This window comes from Dioscorea cayenensis, chromosome 17, assembly GCF_009730915.1.
Source record: "Dioscorea cayenensis subsp. rotundata cultivar TDr96_F1 chromosome 17, TDr96_F1_v2_PseudoChromosome.rev07_lg8_w22 25.fasta, whole genome shotgun sequence".
NCBI lineage: Eukaryota > Viridiplantae > Streptophyta > Magnoliopsida > Dioscoreales > Dioscoreaceae > Dioscorea > Dioscorea cayenensis.
In genome coordinates, this window is record NC_052487.1 from 9,416,097 (window position 1) to 9,433,461 (window position 17,365).

Consider the following 17,365-nt stretch of genomic DNA (forward strand, 5'->3'; position numbering starts at 1 on the left):
CAAAGATCAAGACATAATAGTAAGAACAACTTCTTTGACCTAATTCTCTTTCTGTAAGATGAAAAAAGAACAATGTTAAAATATTATTATATCAAGTAGAAAATAAAATTATATGAAATTAAAAGAAAAAATTTCGAAAATATACCTTTCTCTTTTTCTTGACGCCATAAAGACAACGTAACCAATCACCTCCACATATTAAATCTTGCACAGTTTCAGGAGCTAATGAAGCACAATATGAGTCATGATTCTTCCACCAGCACTAAATGTGAAGCTATAGTCGTGATGAGTACTGCAAGAACATCCCTGGTCATCCTAGAAAAAAATATGATATCTCAAAGTATTTGCTTTTCACAACTCCAAGGCATCAAATTTACTTGAACCTCCATTATAAATATAACATCCTCTTCAAGATAAATATCTAAATATGATTTTTGTGGGGAAATGGTTTCAAAAATTTTCACAAACTCTAAAAATTCAGATCATCCCGAGGAAGAACTTTGGCCATTGGTAGTAGTTACACAACTAGTTCCAATAATTGTTAAATTTTCAGCACTATTTTCACAATCAATAGATTAAAATTCAGCAACATACTTACTATAGAGATCTTACAAACAATTCTTCACATCAAGAATGTAAGTTTGTGCTTCGAGTGGAGAATACATTTTAGGAAAGCAAAATTCAATAACTATTTTGCATCTTGGATATAAAATTGCACCAATCGTCATCAACAAATTTCATTCACCCAAATACTTTTCAAATTTAATTTTCATGTTTGCAACCATGTCAAAAATGAAGTTATCATTATCAATACTTTCTTGATATTTTCTATCAACAATACTTTCACACGATAAACTTTACTCAAAAACAAGTTTCCGGAGGATGCTCACTTCCATAAATGATATTAGTGATCAAATTGAAATTGAAAACTTGAAGAATTTCACAAACTTTTGTTGCCTTTTCCCAATCCTCATTGCTTGGACAACATTCATAGGTGGAATCACAATCCTTGTATCTTGGAAATACCTCTTTAAATTGTAGTGCAGTAAATAACATATCATAAGTAGAATTCTACCTTGTTTTGCAATCAATAAAAAGATTTTTATGAGGCAACTACAATTGTTGTGCAATCTCTACAAACATGATTAGTCATTTCTCAGAATGTTTGGTGTGGATCACACTGTCACAGATGTCTTTGATGATGCTATCAATTTTTTCAAGACCGTATTAAACCATAATATTCAAGATGTGAGCTGTGCAATGAACATGAAATATTTTTCCCCACAAAGGAATTCTTGTGTCTTGAAAATGTAACTTTCAAATTTCTAATTGCAACATAATTCTTGGTAGCATTGTCAACTAATATAGTATAGAACTTATTCTCAATTCCCCACCCCTTGCAACATTTGTAAACACTATCAGTAATATCAATACCGTGAAGAGGAGGAGGAAGATACATAAAATTAAAAACACACCTTTGTAACTCCCAATTATTGTCAAGAAAATGTCCGGTCAAAACAATGTACTCATTTTTTGAGATGAAAACAACCACATATCTGTTGCTAAATTGATCTTATTAACATTCGTCAATAATGAAAATAATTTCTTTTTCTCATTCTCATACACCAACATGCAATCTTTCTTAGTTGTGACACGAGAAAAATTTTCGCATTATGGGATTATCCTTTGTTGCATCATGTTAAAACCTTCAACCTCCATGATGGAAAATGGATGCTCATTCATAAGAATCCAATGTGCAACCAATTCTCTTATTTTCATCATGTCCAATTTTCCATCAATAATAATCAGTGCCATGATAGTCCTATCACAACTGATAAGTGCCTAAAAGTGTGTATTTTACACATCATTTACACTACATTTAGCATGGTATTTTACATATTTATCACCAAACTATACCTAATTTCATTTTTTTGTTCACCACGAGTGTTTATTAAATCTTAGGGCCAAAGAAGCAAATATGGAGGTGTTTTGAAGCAAAATAAGTCAACTTGCTGAACCAAAGCATCACCACGGCTCACAACAGCCATGGTCACATCTTACCAAGGCCGTTATCCACTTCTATTACAGCCGTTATCAAGCCGTGACAGTGTGGAGTCACAAAGAACAACACAAAAGTCATAACAGCCTTCACAACGACCGTTATGAATCATAACAGCCGTGACCAATCAACACAACACCAAGATAGACCATGTAAGACGCGACTTGGGGCCCAAGCAACTAACTTATTCACCATGGGCTCCACAACAGGCATGGCGAGGCCGTGGCGAACTCGATACTATTAATATCCTAGGGTTCTCAATTCAGAGGGGGGATTCTTTTGAAAAATTTGGGAAAGACGGCCAAATTTCTGGAGGCTCTTGCGGTTGGAGATGATTTCTGTCAAGATTTTAGGGGTTTAGGTGAGTTTTTCAAGGAAGATTCAATGTGCATCCATAGTGGAGTGCGCGGAAGAGATCCGACATTCTCTTGGCGATCTTGGGATCTACTCAACCTTAACCATCGGTGACCATATTAGAGGGAATTCTTTTGATTTATTTTCTTTGGATGATTGCTATTAATTGATCAATACTTGTATATCCATTAGAGGACCCCAATTCAAAGAGAATTTCATGTAAATTCATCCTGATCGTTACTTGTAATTCTTTATTGGCAATTGATTATTCTTTCTAGTCTTTTGTAAATTATCTCATGTTTGCGTTATGATATTTTACTGATGTGGATAAGGAAGATATGCCCTCACATTAGAAGACCCATGCTCTGTTAGATCTATGCATGCGCTAAGAGGTTATGTATTGCTAGATCTCTGGATTAGGGTTTGACTAAATTTCTGGATTAGGATTTGATTAGCCCTTCTAGTGGAGTTCTTGAACTTAAGGTGGGCACAGGAGGCTGGGGTGGAAGAAATTCTATCTTAAGTTCCTTCTGTTTAGACCTGGTTGCCAAGAGATTGAGACTAGTAGGCCCTTGAATTCCCCGGTCCAATACTAGATTGAATCATCACACCTTAACGCTTTTTCGCAAGTAATCATTAAGGAAATCTTCATATGATCTCCCAAACTCCTTCTAATTGCACTTAATGATCCTCAATTATATTGTATTAGTTAATCTGTAGAAGTAGAATGATATGGTCTCCACAAGTGCACGGGTTGCACACAAGTAGTAAAGTGATACCCCGGGAGGGGATAGGGTTGTTGAATCGCAGGGACTGGACTTAAAGTACTAATTTATCTTCTGATGTTCAATTAAACAAAAATTGAAATAAGATCAAATTAAAAAATAACAATGAAGGAGAAAACGATGGTAATGAAAGGGAGATTAGGATTGTGTTTTCAACAATAAAAGAGCAATTCTCCGGGATGATTCCTATGAGTTATAGCATGCTGACTTGATTATAAAGCCTACCAGGTATATTCTAAGGTTCTTGTGTGTGCTCAAGAGCAATGTTGCATCTACGGTTCTCAATTACACCAAGGGTCTGCTAAGATAATTAAATTACCAAAGCATCTGTGCAATTCAAACACATCAAGTTATGCAAACACATCATTAAACACAAGGAACCAAAAGAACTCCGTAAACATTTAAATCAAGTAGTCAAAGCATACAAAATAACATAGTTCACATCCCGGGGCACCGTGGACGGTTAACCTCTCATGGATGGGTACAACTAAGAAAACATAGATGAAGAACTAGAGAAAGAAGACATGACTCCCTTCTCCTCAAGATAATCTTCCTTGCTGAGCTCCGTATGCTTAACCCCACTTCTCTTGTGCCTCCAACTCTTCCTTGATCCCTTTAGAAGGTGTGGTGAAGCCTGATCTTTGCCTTCTTCAAAGTCCTCCCATGGAGAGTAGAATTCCTGAACAAAGATGAAAGCAAAACCTAAAAACTGGAGTTAAAATGGGATGTCTTCAAGCTTGACATGACCTTAGCACGATCTTGCTTAAACCTTGTTAACATGAAATGGTTATGAGTGAATCGGCCAAGTGTTCGCCTTGAATTTCCAATGAGAGGGAGCACAGTCATGCTTGGACAGTGCTTCACTTGAGCATGATCGTGCTAGGAGCATCCAGCGTGTGCTTCCCCTATTGCGTAAAAAATAACTCCAGCCTGAGATTTCTAGGGGGAGTGACACGATTGTGCTCCAACCATGTTTTCCCTGGTGACACTCCACTGCAAGCTCTTTCACTTGATCGGCATGAGGCTGGGTTATGCAGGGGGACAGAGCACGATTGTGCTTTGCCCATGTTGAGCTTGAACACTTAGACATTTCTTCAATTTTCACTCGATTGGTAACCAGATTCACTCCTAATTGCTTCGAGTTCCTCAATTCCTGCATCATTAACAAACATATCCAGAATAGCACCTAATATATTAAAAAATGTGCTAAAAGGCAAGCGAAAGCATGAATTGACGGTAAGAAAACATGAAATGAATTTCACTCATCATGGAACTAAGAAACATCGTAGACGTTTAGGTTATTAATTAAGCAAAAAGGAAGTAATAGGAGCCTCCTGTCATTCTCTTAGAAATACAACCCCCATGCTCACCCACGAGGTATTACTTGACTACCCGTGCACTTGCTGCTTATATCGACTTAATCCGTACGTCTGTCACCAACCCTTTTCTATTGCTTGGAAACTAATTGCTTGTTGATTATTCATATGCCACTTTTTTATCAAACAACTCTTCAAATGCCTTGAAAAATGAGTTGTACAATCACTTGCAAGTATTGAAAGCTTAGTTGCAATGAATGCACTCCGCCTTCTTTGACCCATCACTAACAACACCTTTAAAGTCAACCCACACTGTTGATATATTTGCCCTCTTCTTCCTTTAAAGTGCACAATAATTCTCCCTTTGCTCTCCCGTATTTGTTGTTGTTATTGTTGTTGTTCTATTGGTGGTGGAATTGGTAGTAGTATTGGGGATCAATCTTCTTGTGGATTATACATGGAAATTGGAGATAAAATATTAATTGGAGAAAATATCTTCAATATATATATATATATATATATCAATAGACATCCATTGAATAAAATGTAATTAATATCCATACATTTAGCAAAATAATCAAGCAAAAAAAAAGTAGATGGTATCAATTAAGCAAAATAGCATAGAAAAATAAATAAAAATATCACTAAAACTTTGCAAACATATCATGTTGAAACCTTTATTCCATAGACTAAGATTATAAAACAAACCATTTCCAATTAGAAAGGATTGGTGAGGAGGACGGGAACGTCGACAGTGGACTCAAGAGGGAGGATTGGTGAGGTGCAGGGATCTTAAGATCCAAAGTTTCACCAGCTACAAGTAATGGCAGTATGTTGAGGAAGGGAGGTGGAGGACAATGGTGGCCACACAACTAAAGGGTGGTGATCCGTTGATTCGTAAGAGAGTGGTAAAGGATGGTGTGCGGCTACAAATGAAGAGGATAGTGGTCTTATAGAGGATGGTGTCAATGGTGGTGATGGTGGCTTGAGGGTAAGTAGGTTACGAGTTAGGAATTGGGACCAGTGATCTTAGGTTTACTTTATGTTTTTTAAAAATTAAATTAAATGCATGTAGATATAAAGATGTAAGTTAAGAGAAAAATCAAAAGATAAGGTTAATGTATAAAAATTAAAATATATTTTATATAAATACATTTGTTTATATTTAAAATTATAATATATATATATATATAATATAATATTTTTAATATATTATTATATATTTATATAATATATTTATAATGTATTCATATATAAAATTATAATATTTTATATATAAATTTATTTATTTATTTAAATAAAAAGCTTGATTAAGCTCGCCAACCTATTGAGTTGAGTATTTTGTTGCTCAAGCTCGACTCGTAAAGCTAATCGAATAGCTCGAGCTTGAGCTTGACTCGTGGAATTAGGAATCGAATTTGAACTTTATCTAAGCTGATCTTGAGTAGATAACAAGTAGCTTTGCTCGCTTACACCCTTATATATATATATATATATATATATATGACTCACTCACCCTAGCTTTTACTTAAAAATGTGATTTCAAAGTAGAAAAATTTAAAAGTCATACATCATAAAATTAAATTTTAATTTACAACCAATTGGAAGAATTTTAAAACTCGGTTCCAAGAGAGGAAAACATAGACTGTTATTTGGTTAAATATATATTTTTAACGGTGAAATTCTTAGATAGTGACTTGTCAGTGAAGATATTAGAAAAGGAAAAAGTGTTGTAGATGAGGAAGAAAAGGAAGAGTTGGGTGATACCTCAGATAGTGGCTCTTCTACTAATGACGAGGATCTAAAAGAAATAGTGAAGAATGTTCTTGGTGATATGAGGAAATCAAGGTCAGATAGTTCACATAGCTCTAATGATACCCCATTAAATATCCAAGTTGAAGAAATCTCAAGGAAAAGTAAGTCTAGCCCTACTATGAGAAGCAGTAATAAAGTAGAGAAAAAGGCAAGAAGACAGTCCTTTTCCTATACAAAAGTTCTCCCAAAACAAAAATCTGTGAAGAAGAGTATTGAGATACATAAAAGGGGGAGAAAGTGGAGTCATGATAAGTGCTTGAACATGCATATTTTACATGTCATTTAAACTATGTCTAGCATGAAATTTCATACATGTAGCACCAAACTAGTACAGAATTTCATTCTTTCATTAACTATGGAGTCTAATTGCGTTTTAGGATCAAAGAAGCAAATATTGAGGCGATTTAAGGCAAATCAAACCAAAATACAATTTTTCAGAACCTCACAATGACCTAACTGGAGAGTGAAGAAACACAAATAGTATGAGTGAGCCTTATTTTGGTAGAATTCAGAAGAATTGTTGAAGCTCACACTCATCTGGATGGATTTCAGTCATTGAGCATTATAGCGTTGATTACTGTAGATGATCACTGTAACACAACAGTGTCACAACGGGTGGTGATTTCAGAGGTTCCAATGGGCATCACAACGGCCATAGTTATTAGAGATAACGCCTAGAACAACCCTGCCAAGATACAGCTTGCAGGCCAAGAAATAAACTTGATCACCACATCCATCACAACCGTCGTGGTGAGCCTGTGGCAAACTCAGTCTATATAACCGTAGTTCTTATGTCAAGAGGGAGATTCTTTTGCCGAATTGAGCAGAGATGAACTGATTTTTTGGAGACCTGTACGGCTAGAGATGAGTTCCATCAAGATTTTAGCTGATCTTGGGGTCCTCTTAACCTCAACCATCGGAGATCTATTGGAGGTAGCTAGTTTAGGGATTCTTTATTCTTTGTCGTTTCGATCTTTCATTATTGAAATCTTTATTCTTGATCCATAGGACCCAATTTGAGGGGAATTGTATGTCTAGGTGACACATCCGAATATGCGTGTAAACCGCAAGTGCACAGGTGTCGAAGTAATAATTACCCCGGTGAGTGGGTAGTCGAATCCACAGGGAACGGAAGTATTAGTATTAACCAATTCTTAGTTATCTAGTTGAAATCAATGGATGTGATAAAATGAACTAATTGCAAGAGAATTAATAAGCAAGCAAACGAGCAAGAAAACAAGTAAAGGAGATCTCAATCAATAAAGATGAGGTACCCGGATAATGATCCCCCTAGGATCTAACATGAAGCTCATGATTCACTAAATGCTTCTAAACCGAGTCTAATGAGTCGACGTAATCCAAGAACAACAGGCCCTTGCCTCCAAGCCACCGGTACTAGTCCCCTACAAGGTCCTGGCGGAGAAATCGCTCAATCTCTACACCTCACACCTCATATGACCGCAATGCGCTCTAGGGATACCTAAGAGTGAAACCGATTCCTAAAGATAGATCCAACTGTAATTCCCGGCGAAGGATCTCGAACCCCCTACAAGGTCCCGGCGGAGAAATCTCTCAATCTCACGCCTCACACCAAATATGGTTGCATAGAGTTTAGGGAATACGGAGATAGGAAACACTCGATCAGAAGGGAAAGGGGACACTACACTATCTCATGACTCACCCTCTCAGTCCTCTTTAACCTTGAAGTTCTAACTCTAATGGAGACCTCTCTCACATCAAAGTAACAAATCATGCGAATCCAATCAACCACAAGGATTAATTAAACAAGAAAGCAATGGGAATACAAGATTAAAACTCAAATCAACTCGGATTTAATAGAAACATAAAGCAACTCATTACAAAAACATAGATCCTAGGGTTCACATGCCCAAATACCTACTAAAGTTTAGCCCTCCATGGAGCAAGTTACAAAACAATGATTATTACAATGAAAAGCAATGAAAACCATGAAGTAAAACCCCCTTAAATTCGTGATGATGGCCTTGATGGGTCGCCCAACGTCTTGAAGAATCCTTCTCCGAAGCTAGGTCGCCGAAGGCTCCCTCTATGCTATGACGGAGAGAAGATCGATCAAAGTTGGTGATGGACGTCCCCCAATATCACCAAAGACCTCCTCCAAAACCCTAGCCGCCTTGCCTTCAAAGTGCTCGCCCAAAACCCTCGCCAAAAGTCTCTCAAAAATAAGGTAAACAGCCTATTTAAAGCCCAAAACCGCGCCTGTCACGTGCCCTCACGCGCCCGTGTGGATTTTCCACGCGGCAGCGTGGGTTACAGGAGTTTCCACGCGGGCGCATGAACAGTAAATTTGCTACAGTAGGGGCACATGTCCATATGGTAGGCTATAAAACTTTTCTTCATCGACGTATCTTTGAGAGGTCTTGCAATCTTCACAAAGAGAAGCAACATGAAGATGTGGCTGCCTTTGTGCCCTTCCAACTAGTGGATTGACATGAATCTTCTTGGAAGTTGGCACACATCTCCACGTTTATGAACTCCTCTCGTGTCTTGGTCCTTGAATTGAACAAGAACTCCCAACATTATGTCTTTATAGCCTATCTTTGCTTCCTTTTTACTCTTCAAGGCATTCACAACTTATATGCATAAAAGAACACCAAATACACAATATGAGGCATAAACCATAGTAAAAATAATGCTCAATGCATGTAAAACATATATAAAAATATGTCTACTCAAGCACTTATCACTAGGTATCTTGATTATTGCTGGTGAACCTTTATTGACAATTCAATTAATCTTTCTAGTTAATTGTGATTCAATTCATGATTGTTTAATGGTATTTTGTTGATGTTGTGAGGAAGAGATTCCCACACATTAGAACACATATGCTTTGTTAGATCTATGCATGCGCTAATCTATTAGGTATTGCTAGATTTCTAGATTAGGGTTTGATTTAGTCCTTTTAGAGGAGTTCTTGATCTTAAGGTGAGTATAGGAGGTTGGGGTGGAAGAGATTCCATCTTAAATTTCTAGTGATCAGACTTGGTTGCCAAGAGATTGGGACTAGTAGGCCTCTGAATTCCCCCAGTCCAACACTAGAACACAATTGTCATAACTCAACTCATATCATAAGTAATTATTAAGGAAATTCTCATACAGTCACCCACTCTTTCAAATTACACTTAATGATCCTCAATTGTATTTTTATTAATTAATTTGTAGAAGTAGAACTTAAGAAACACCGTAGACGTTTAGGCTATTGATTAATCAAAAGGAAAGTAATAAGAGTCTCTCGTCACTCCTTGAGGAATATGACTCTCGTACTCACCCACAAAGTATTACTTGATGACCCATGCACTTATGGTATATATAAACCTAATCTGTGCGTCTGTCAAGTCCACATCTAATAAGGCTTCTACAACTCCAAGTGAGAAGAAATTTCTAAATGAAGCATGCAAGAAGAAGTGGAAGAATATAATTGTCAGAGGAATGGTAGTAGAAAGAACCATAGATATGCTTGCTTTTAACAAGTATAGGTTGACAGAGTTATTGAGAGAGAGACGACAACGAGCATACTTTGCTGAGATGATCCTAATTGTTAAATAGAAACAAAACATTCAAACTTGATTGGAAGCCCTCAGGTGAAAGACATGGGGAGTTGGCTCAACAAATAATCCTGTAATGTAGGGGGAGTTGCGACAAAAGTTGCAACCTATTATGCATCAGCATCATAAGTCATTTGCTATAATTTGCTACAAAAAGGAAGAAGACTGAAGACTACCAACCAACTTAGTCTTATTATCATGTTATGTTTTCGTATTCCCAAGTATTTGGATTCCAATTTTGTTTAAGACTATGTCTTTTCAGTTTAATGCTCACTAGTTGTGTATTTTAAAAAGCTTAAAACACAAACATCTTTGGTTAGCACAAAATTATTATGATGTTTTTTTATCACTTTTTATAATTTCATATTTTTATATTTTTTATAAAAGTTTATTTTTCATATTAAATTACTTGATTGCATTATTAAATAAAATTAATAATATAAATTGGTACTGTATGGGTAAAAAATATTTCATAAAATTGCACCATTTGAAACTAAAAAATTTAAACATGTCAATAACCTTCCAATAACTTAGTTGAGATTTTATCTCTAAGACGAGCCATTTTTTGTGGCAGAATTATAAAGAAGATGTAGGATTTGATGACCCCAAACATTTAAAAACGGATTTTGGGGGTTTGCCTTAAAAAAATTTATATATATATATATATATATATATATATATATATATATATATATTCAAATTGGACCCATCTAATTTAAAAAAAATAAAATAATAGGGGAGGAACGGCTATAGAGATGTAGTCATAATTTATTTATTTAATATTGGAGATCAAGTAAAAAGTAAATATCAAAAACAATAGATTTTTATAAGTATCTTTTTGAGAAAATTTTTTTTTTATATGTTTCTAATATTCCGTTCCCTAGAAACAGCGCCAAGAACATGACACACCCCTTGCATGTCCACAAATGCAAGGGTCGTCTAATAATAAAGTATACTTAACTGGTCGGGTAGTCGATTCCAGAGGGAACACTAGTACTAGTAGTAACTATATAGCTCGTCATATAGCCTAAACAATGGAGCGAGATGATCAATTTTGCAAGCAAGTAAACAAGAAAAAGAAGTAGCTAAAATAGAGATGTAAAGAGAAGTCATTCGAGATAAGTGGGGTATAAAGACAATGCCCTAGGATCTTGTGATAAGTCTAGACTAATGTTGTGCTTCCTAAATGAGTATGGTTGAGCCGTGGGAAATCCAAAGACACGTCAGTCCTTAAACCTAGGTAACTGATTACTAGTCCCCTATGAGGTTCCGACAGAGATTTCTCTCGACGACTCACACCACAAATGACTGCTAGGATTGTTAAAAGTAGATCAAACTCTAAACCTAGGTGAAAGATCCCTACTCTTATATGAGATCGTGGTGAAGAGTTCTTTCGATGCCTCACACCATATACGATTGCAAAGAGCTCTTAGAATACAAAGGTAAGATAAATTGCATTGGTATGGAAAGGGGACACTCTGCTACCTCATAACTCATCCTCTAAACCCTCTTCAATCTCGATGAATCTAACCCTAGAGATGATTTCTCTCATCACTAAGGAGATTAGAAAATACAATCAAACTAAGTATAGCAAATAGGGATTGCGTGACAATAAGAACACGAAATTGAAACTCAACATAAAACTTAATTAAAGAAACCCAATAAAAGTTGATACAAAATTATATCCCAGGGTTCACATGTCCAAGTACCCACTATGGGCTTAGCTCTCCATAGAGTATTACAATATCCAATAAATCAGTGAATGGTAACAACTGAAACCCATAAATAAAAACCCCCTTTTGATCAGTGATGATGGCCTTTAAGAGTCGTTTCAACTTCTTCAAGAATCACTCCGACGAAGCTAGGTACACCACCTCCAAATCAAGTCATTAGTGACTCCCCAAATAGCTATGACAAAAGAGCAATCAATGAAAGTTGGTGAAGAAACGCTCCCTTAAGTACAAAGACCTCATCCCCAAAGTCTAGTTGTTTTCCCCTCTCAAACTTGAGGAAAAATATACCAAAACAAATCACTTGAGCGACCTTTTATATCCAAAAATCACCACACGGCCTTTCACACGCCCGTGTACTATTCTGTCTAGTGCTACTTTAACTCTGGTACAATGCAGCATTACTCTTCTATAGTACACGGCGTGTGGCTGCCCATGTGAGGCCACAAAGCCATGTGGAAGGGTGTATGGCTTCCTATCGATTCAAATGGCTTAAATAACTTCTAAAAATCATGCACGGGCTGGTACATGCACATATCACTGCCCTTTGTGTCCTCCTGACATGTTAAATGGCTTCAGAATTCCCCAGATGTTAACATATACATGCATGTATATGCTCCAACCCATGTGTTTATTCTTGTGGCTTGTAGAAACACTACAGAAAATACATCCACACCCCTATCTTTGTGTTCTTTTTTGTTAAGTCTCTTTCACACACTTAAAAGAACACAAAATACATGATATTAATGAAAATATCTTAATAAAGTCATGCAAAATATTCATAAAAGACATACTACAATATGTATTAACAAGTACTTATCACTCAACAACTATGAGCTTAGAATTATGATATATGGGCTTAGAATTGTGATATTTACTAAATTGCCTTCACAATCCTCTTTATAATTACATCTGACAACTCCTTCACAAAGCATGCTCGGAGAAAGAAGAGAAGATGGAGGAAGATTGAGGGGTAGAAGCAGAGTAAATAAAAATGACAGCCATATAATTGGATAGAGAAAGTTTCCTCTAAAACATTTCATTTTGAGATTTATAAAGAAGTATTAGTTAAATTTTAATTATGTTCATGTCCAAATCATTTACTCTAAAAAAGTGTCATGTAAAAATACAAAAGAAGTACATGTATGATTAAAATTGAAGTATATGAGGTATTTTTAAAAAAAAATTTATACAGTTAATTGTCCTTGTCACCCTAATATACATTTTATTACACTACCTACTCTTTATTGCAAATTTAAGGGCATTCAATTGAATCCTTTTGAAAATCTTTCTCAAACTTATTACCAAACTTGGTGCCATTTATATAGGTCCTTTGATATATATATATATTAACATCATTCTCTAATATTTCTTTAAATGTCAAATGTTACATTTTGGGAAAATTGCTTGCATACCCCTGCAAAATTATGAAATTGCTTAAATACCCCCATAAAAATATTATTTGCTTACATACCTCCATAAAACTAACTTTTTTACTTATATATCCCTATCGTTAGTTACCGTTAGCCACCGTTAGGATTTATGGAATTAACTATAGTTCCCACTTAACCAATTACCCAATTACCCTTAACATCATCCAACCTAAGACATGAGAAAAATTCCCAAACTTCTTAACCACACAGCCGCCATCTTTTGAGGTCCCTTCAAGCCATGCCATCTCACTCGTCGGCTCTTTCAAATCTGCGTCAGAGATGTCTACGCCGTCCCCGGAGGTTTCAACCTACCCTTACTTGACCATCTCAACGCCGGCTACTCCCGACGATGTTTCATTTGCGTATATGTCGCTACCTTCACCGTTAGGGGTCTCAGCATGATTAATGCCATCGTTGGATCTTACTTGGAGAACTTCCCAATCGTGTTCATCATCGGCAGGCCAAACACCAATGATTACTGTGATATTTGATAGATGTTCAAAAAAAATTATTGAACTTTTTTCTTATAAATTTCATATGTGATTATATTTGAGTAGGTGTATGAAGTTATTTGTTTTATATTGTTACATGTCGTAATTTTTACCTATTTTTAAGTTGTGTTTGTAAAGAGCATGTAATAATGTAAAATTTTTTTAGAGATGTTTGTAAAAACCTTAAAAATATGAATTTACTCAAAAAATCATGATTTTTAATAATTTTTAAAAATAATTAAAGCGTATATAAAAAAAATTACATTGGTTATCTATAATTTAAATAATTTAAAATCTATAAAATATAATAAAAAAATTTGATGCGTATATTAAGAAACTCATAACAGTCATTTGTTTAATGAAATGCGTAATGTCTACAAAATAAGAAAAAAAAAATTAGAGGGGTATATAAGCAAACCCATTTTGGTAATTTACTCTTATTTCATCCATTGATTTAACACCATTAAGAGTCAACTTAACCATAGGGGCATATAAACAAATATAATTGATTGTAGGGGTATACAAGCAAATATCATTTTTATGAGAGTATTTAAGTAAATTCATGATTTTACAGGGATATGCAAGTAAAAAAGTGACTTTACTTTTTCCTTTGACCTTTGACTTGCAGCCAATAAATTGTATTGAAGATCAGATTGCTGAATAAATATCAGGCTTTAAACATGTCTAACTTCAGTGGATTCTGCTTGCGTCCATTATGTCTCCATCCATTACTTTTCAACACATGTATGAATATTGCCATGCGTCATACATGTTTTGAATGGTTAGTATTCAACTGTCCTTTTTTTTTTTGTGTTTATTCACCATTTTTCCCCCTTTTCTTTTTTGTGTTTATTTGATAAAAAATATATCTTATATATAGAAAATAAAATAAAATTATATTTACAAAAATAAAAAAATAAAGTTTATTGCAATTGTTGCAAGAGATAAAAAATAGAAAAAAAATTGACTTTTTAAATATAAAATAGATCCAATTATTTCATAAAGTAATAAAATTTATTTTTAAAATTTTAAAAATAAAAAAATAAAAATACAAAAATGGCAAAAAATAAGTTTGTTTTGTAAAATAAAAATTTAATAAATATAAAAAATAAAGAAGGAAGGAGTCGAATCCTAGTCATTGGAAGGATGTATGAAGGATGTATGATACATGGCAAACATCCATATCTGTATTTGCATGTAATGGATGCAGATGTAATGGACCGGAGTCGTGCCCAACTTCAGTTGCATGCAAGCTTTTTTTTCCTTCTTATTAAAATTTTTTAATTACTTTTTAGATTATTTTGTTGGAATATATCAGGTATTTATATATCATTCATGGATCTACTTTTAATAATAATAGTAAAATCTAAATTAATATTATTTAAAAAATATATAAATATTGCTTAATAATGTATATATATACATATTTTGACAATTTCTATACAGCTTTTTATCATTTTTCTTTAACCAAGCAACAAGAGTCTAACCTTCAACTTCCAGTATTGAAGTCAGTGATGATGTAATTTATATTATTTAAACTATAGATTTTTATAAAAAATTTATTCTGATGTATTTCCTAAAAAAACTTATCAAAATATTTAAATGTCAAATATAATCTAACATTTGGTGAAATCATTAGAACTGAAATTTTACCTCCTAATCATGGAAATACAATATAATCCCTGCACAAAATGGCTTACATAATTTTAAACTAGTTAAAGTGCCTTATAGATCCTTTTGAAGAGGTTCGATTACTTCAATAAATATACTCAATAATTGACTTTTAAAATATTAATAATAACGAACCTTTATCCATTTCAAAAGTAAATTTAAAATATTTAATTCTAATCAGTATTGATATAAGTTTAAATAAAAGTTTTCTTCCAACAAAATACTTTCAGAAAAAATCACTTTACCATACATTTACAAAACAATGTAATTTGGAATAATTTAAATTTGATTTGGCAAACTGCTCTCCGTCTCTCAAAGTACCGAATAACAACTATTCTATAAATTAGACTGGGATAATCAGATTGGTTATATACAGGAGTATTAATTGCCCATTAATAGTATAATTTAATGAATAATGTAAAGAATTGTGAAAGGATATAAAGAGGCCCACTAATGAAAAGGAAAGGTCTTTTCCCTTTTTTTCAACGGGCTCAATAATGAATAATCCTGCTCTAAATGCGCAATGTGACATTAAATAAAAGTTTGAAAATGAGACTAAAAAAAAAGGGTAAGGATTTATATCGTGTACTTACCAACAATGAAACCTTGTGCATCACATTTTTTTTGATGTTTTTTTTTTCTTTCTTTTTCTTACTGCCGTCAAAGTAGTTTATATTGAGGTTTTTTTTAAATAATACCTTTTATTATTGATGTATTATTGCGACAAAAAAAACCTCTAAGTTGTAATTAATTATTTAAGTTAGATAAGATGTTGGTGTGATTAATTTAACCTAGCTCAACTTAATCAAATCAGGTAAATTACAATTGGGCATTCCCAAACTAACAAGGATAACGGTTGCCATGCGGAGTTAGCCAAATTTTTTTTAAAAATTATTTTTTAAAATATAACAAAACTTTACAAAATCATGAAATTTAGTTTTTAAAATATGATAAATTTTATCATTAACTAACAAATGAAAAAAAGTGAGATAGTATGCAAATTACATTTTGGGTTAGAAAGTTAGAATTGAAGGAAAAGTAAGCCTATTTTGCATGTTGACTATATACAATGCTTGAGATAAATTTGTTAGATAATTCAAGGGAGTAAACACTAGAATTATATTGTAGGAAAATATAAAGTACAACGGTACTTAAATAACAAGAGCCTTCCAAATCAAAATGATGCACTCTCAGTAAGTCTCTCTTATGTAGAGTAATATTTTGAATAAGTCTAGCATAGGCTATTTTCATGGATCATATAAATTGAATTCTGTTAAAATTCAAAATAACCAAATGCTATTAAAACTCAACCTAGGTGAACACACACTCAACCCATGCTTTTTATAGACTAATAACTATCTTAGATGTTTTATTATCTTAAAACTTCATGAAGCTTCTACATATAAATCCTGTACATGAAAATACTATTTTTTTTTTTTTTTTTTTTTTTTTTTGCTTTTTCTTTTTTCAGGTTAAGAGTAGGTGTTGATATGATGTGAATTCTTGAAAGCTATTGGCCGGGTATACTCATGCATGCCACCTGAAATGAATGTAACTTTGTAATGAAGCTTCTATAGCTAACAGCACAATACTGTATCATTTAGTATATTACTATAGCAACCATGTTAAAATCGGGAACTTCAACTGCTCATGCTATTTTCTAGAATTCTGTGACTGTAGCACTAACACTGCAGTATTATAGCTCTTGTGGAAATTAAGAACCTGTGACTAGTATGGGCGCAACACCGTTACTATAGCAGCTATGCTGAATTATGAAATTTCTAGGATCTTTATTCTTTCCCTCTTTAAGTACAAAAGCGGGATGTAAAACAAGATACTATCAAAATCAATGTAACACACAAATGTGGCACAAGATTTAGTGTACCCCAATTTAGGGGTTAAGGGCAATAAGACCACTTTAAACCTTTTTCACTATGTCAACAAAGGGATAACAAGGTCTTCTCTAGATTCAACTAGAGATATGCAAGCTTAGAGGCATCAAGACATCAATAAAATGCTCCCAAGCAACACATGTCTTCAACACAAGCATGGAGAGCAAATGTCTTTAAGAAGAGATTAAAAAAAAAAAATCAAACTTCGAAGATTAGTAGAGTTACTTGCAAGGTT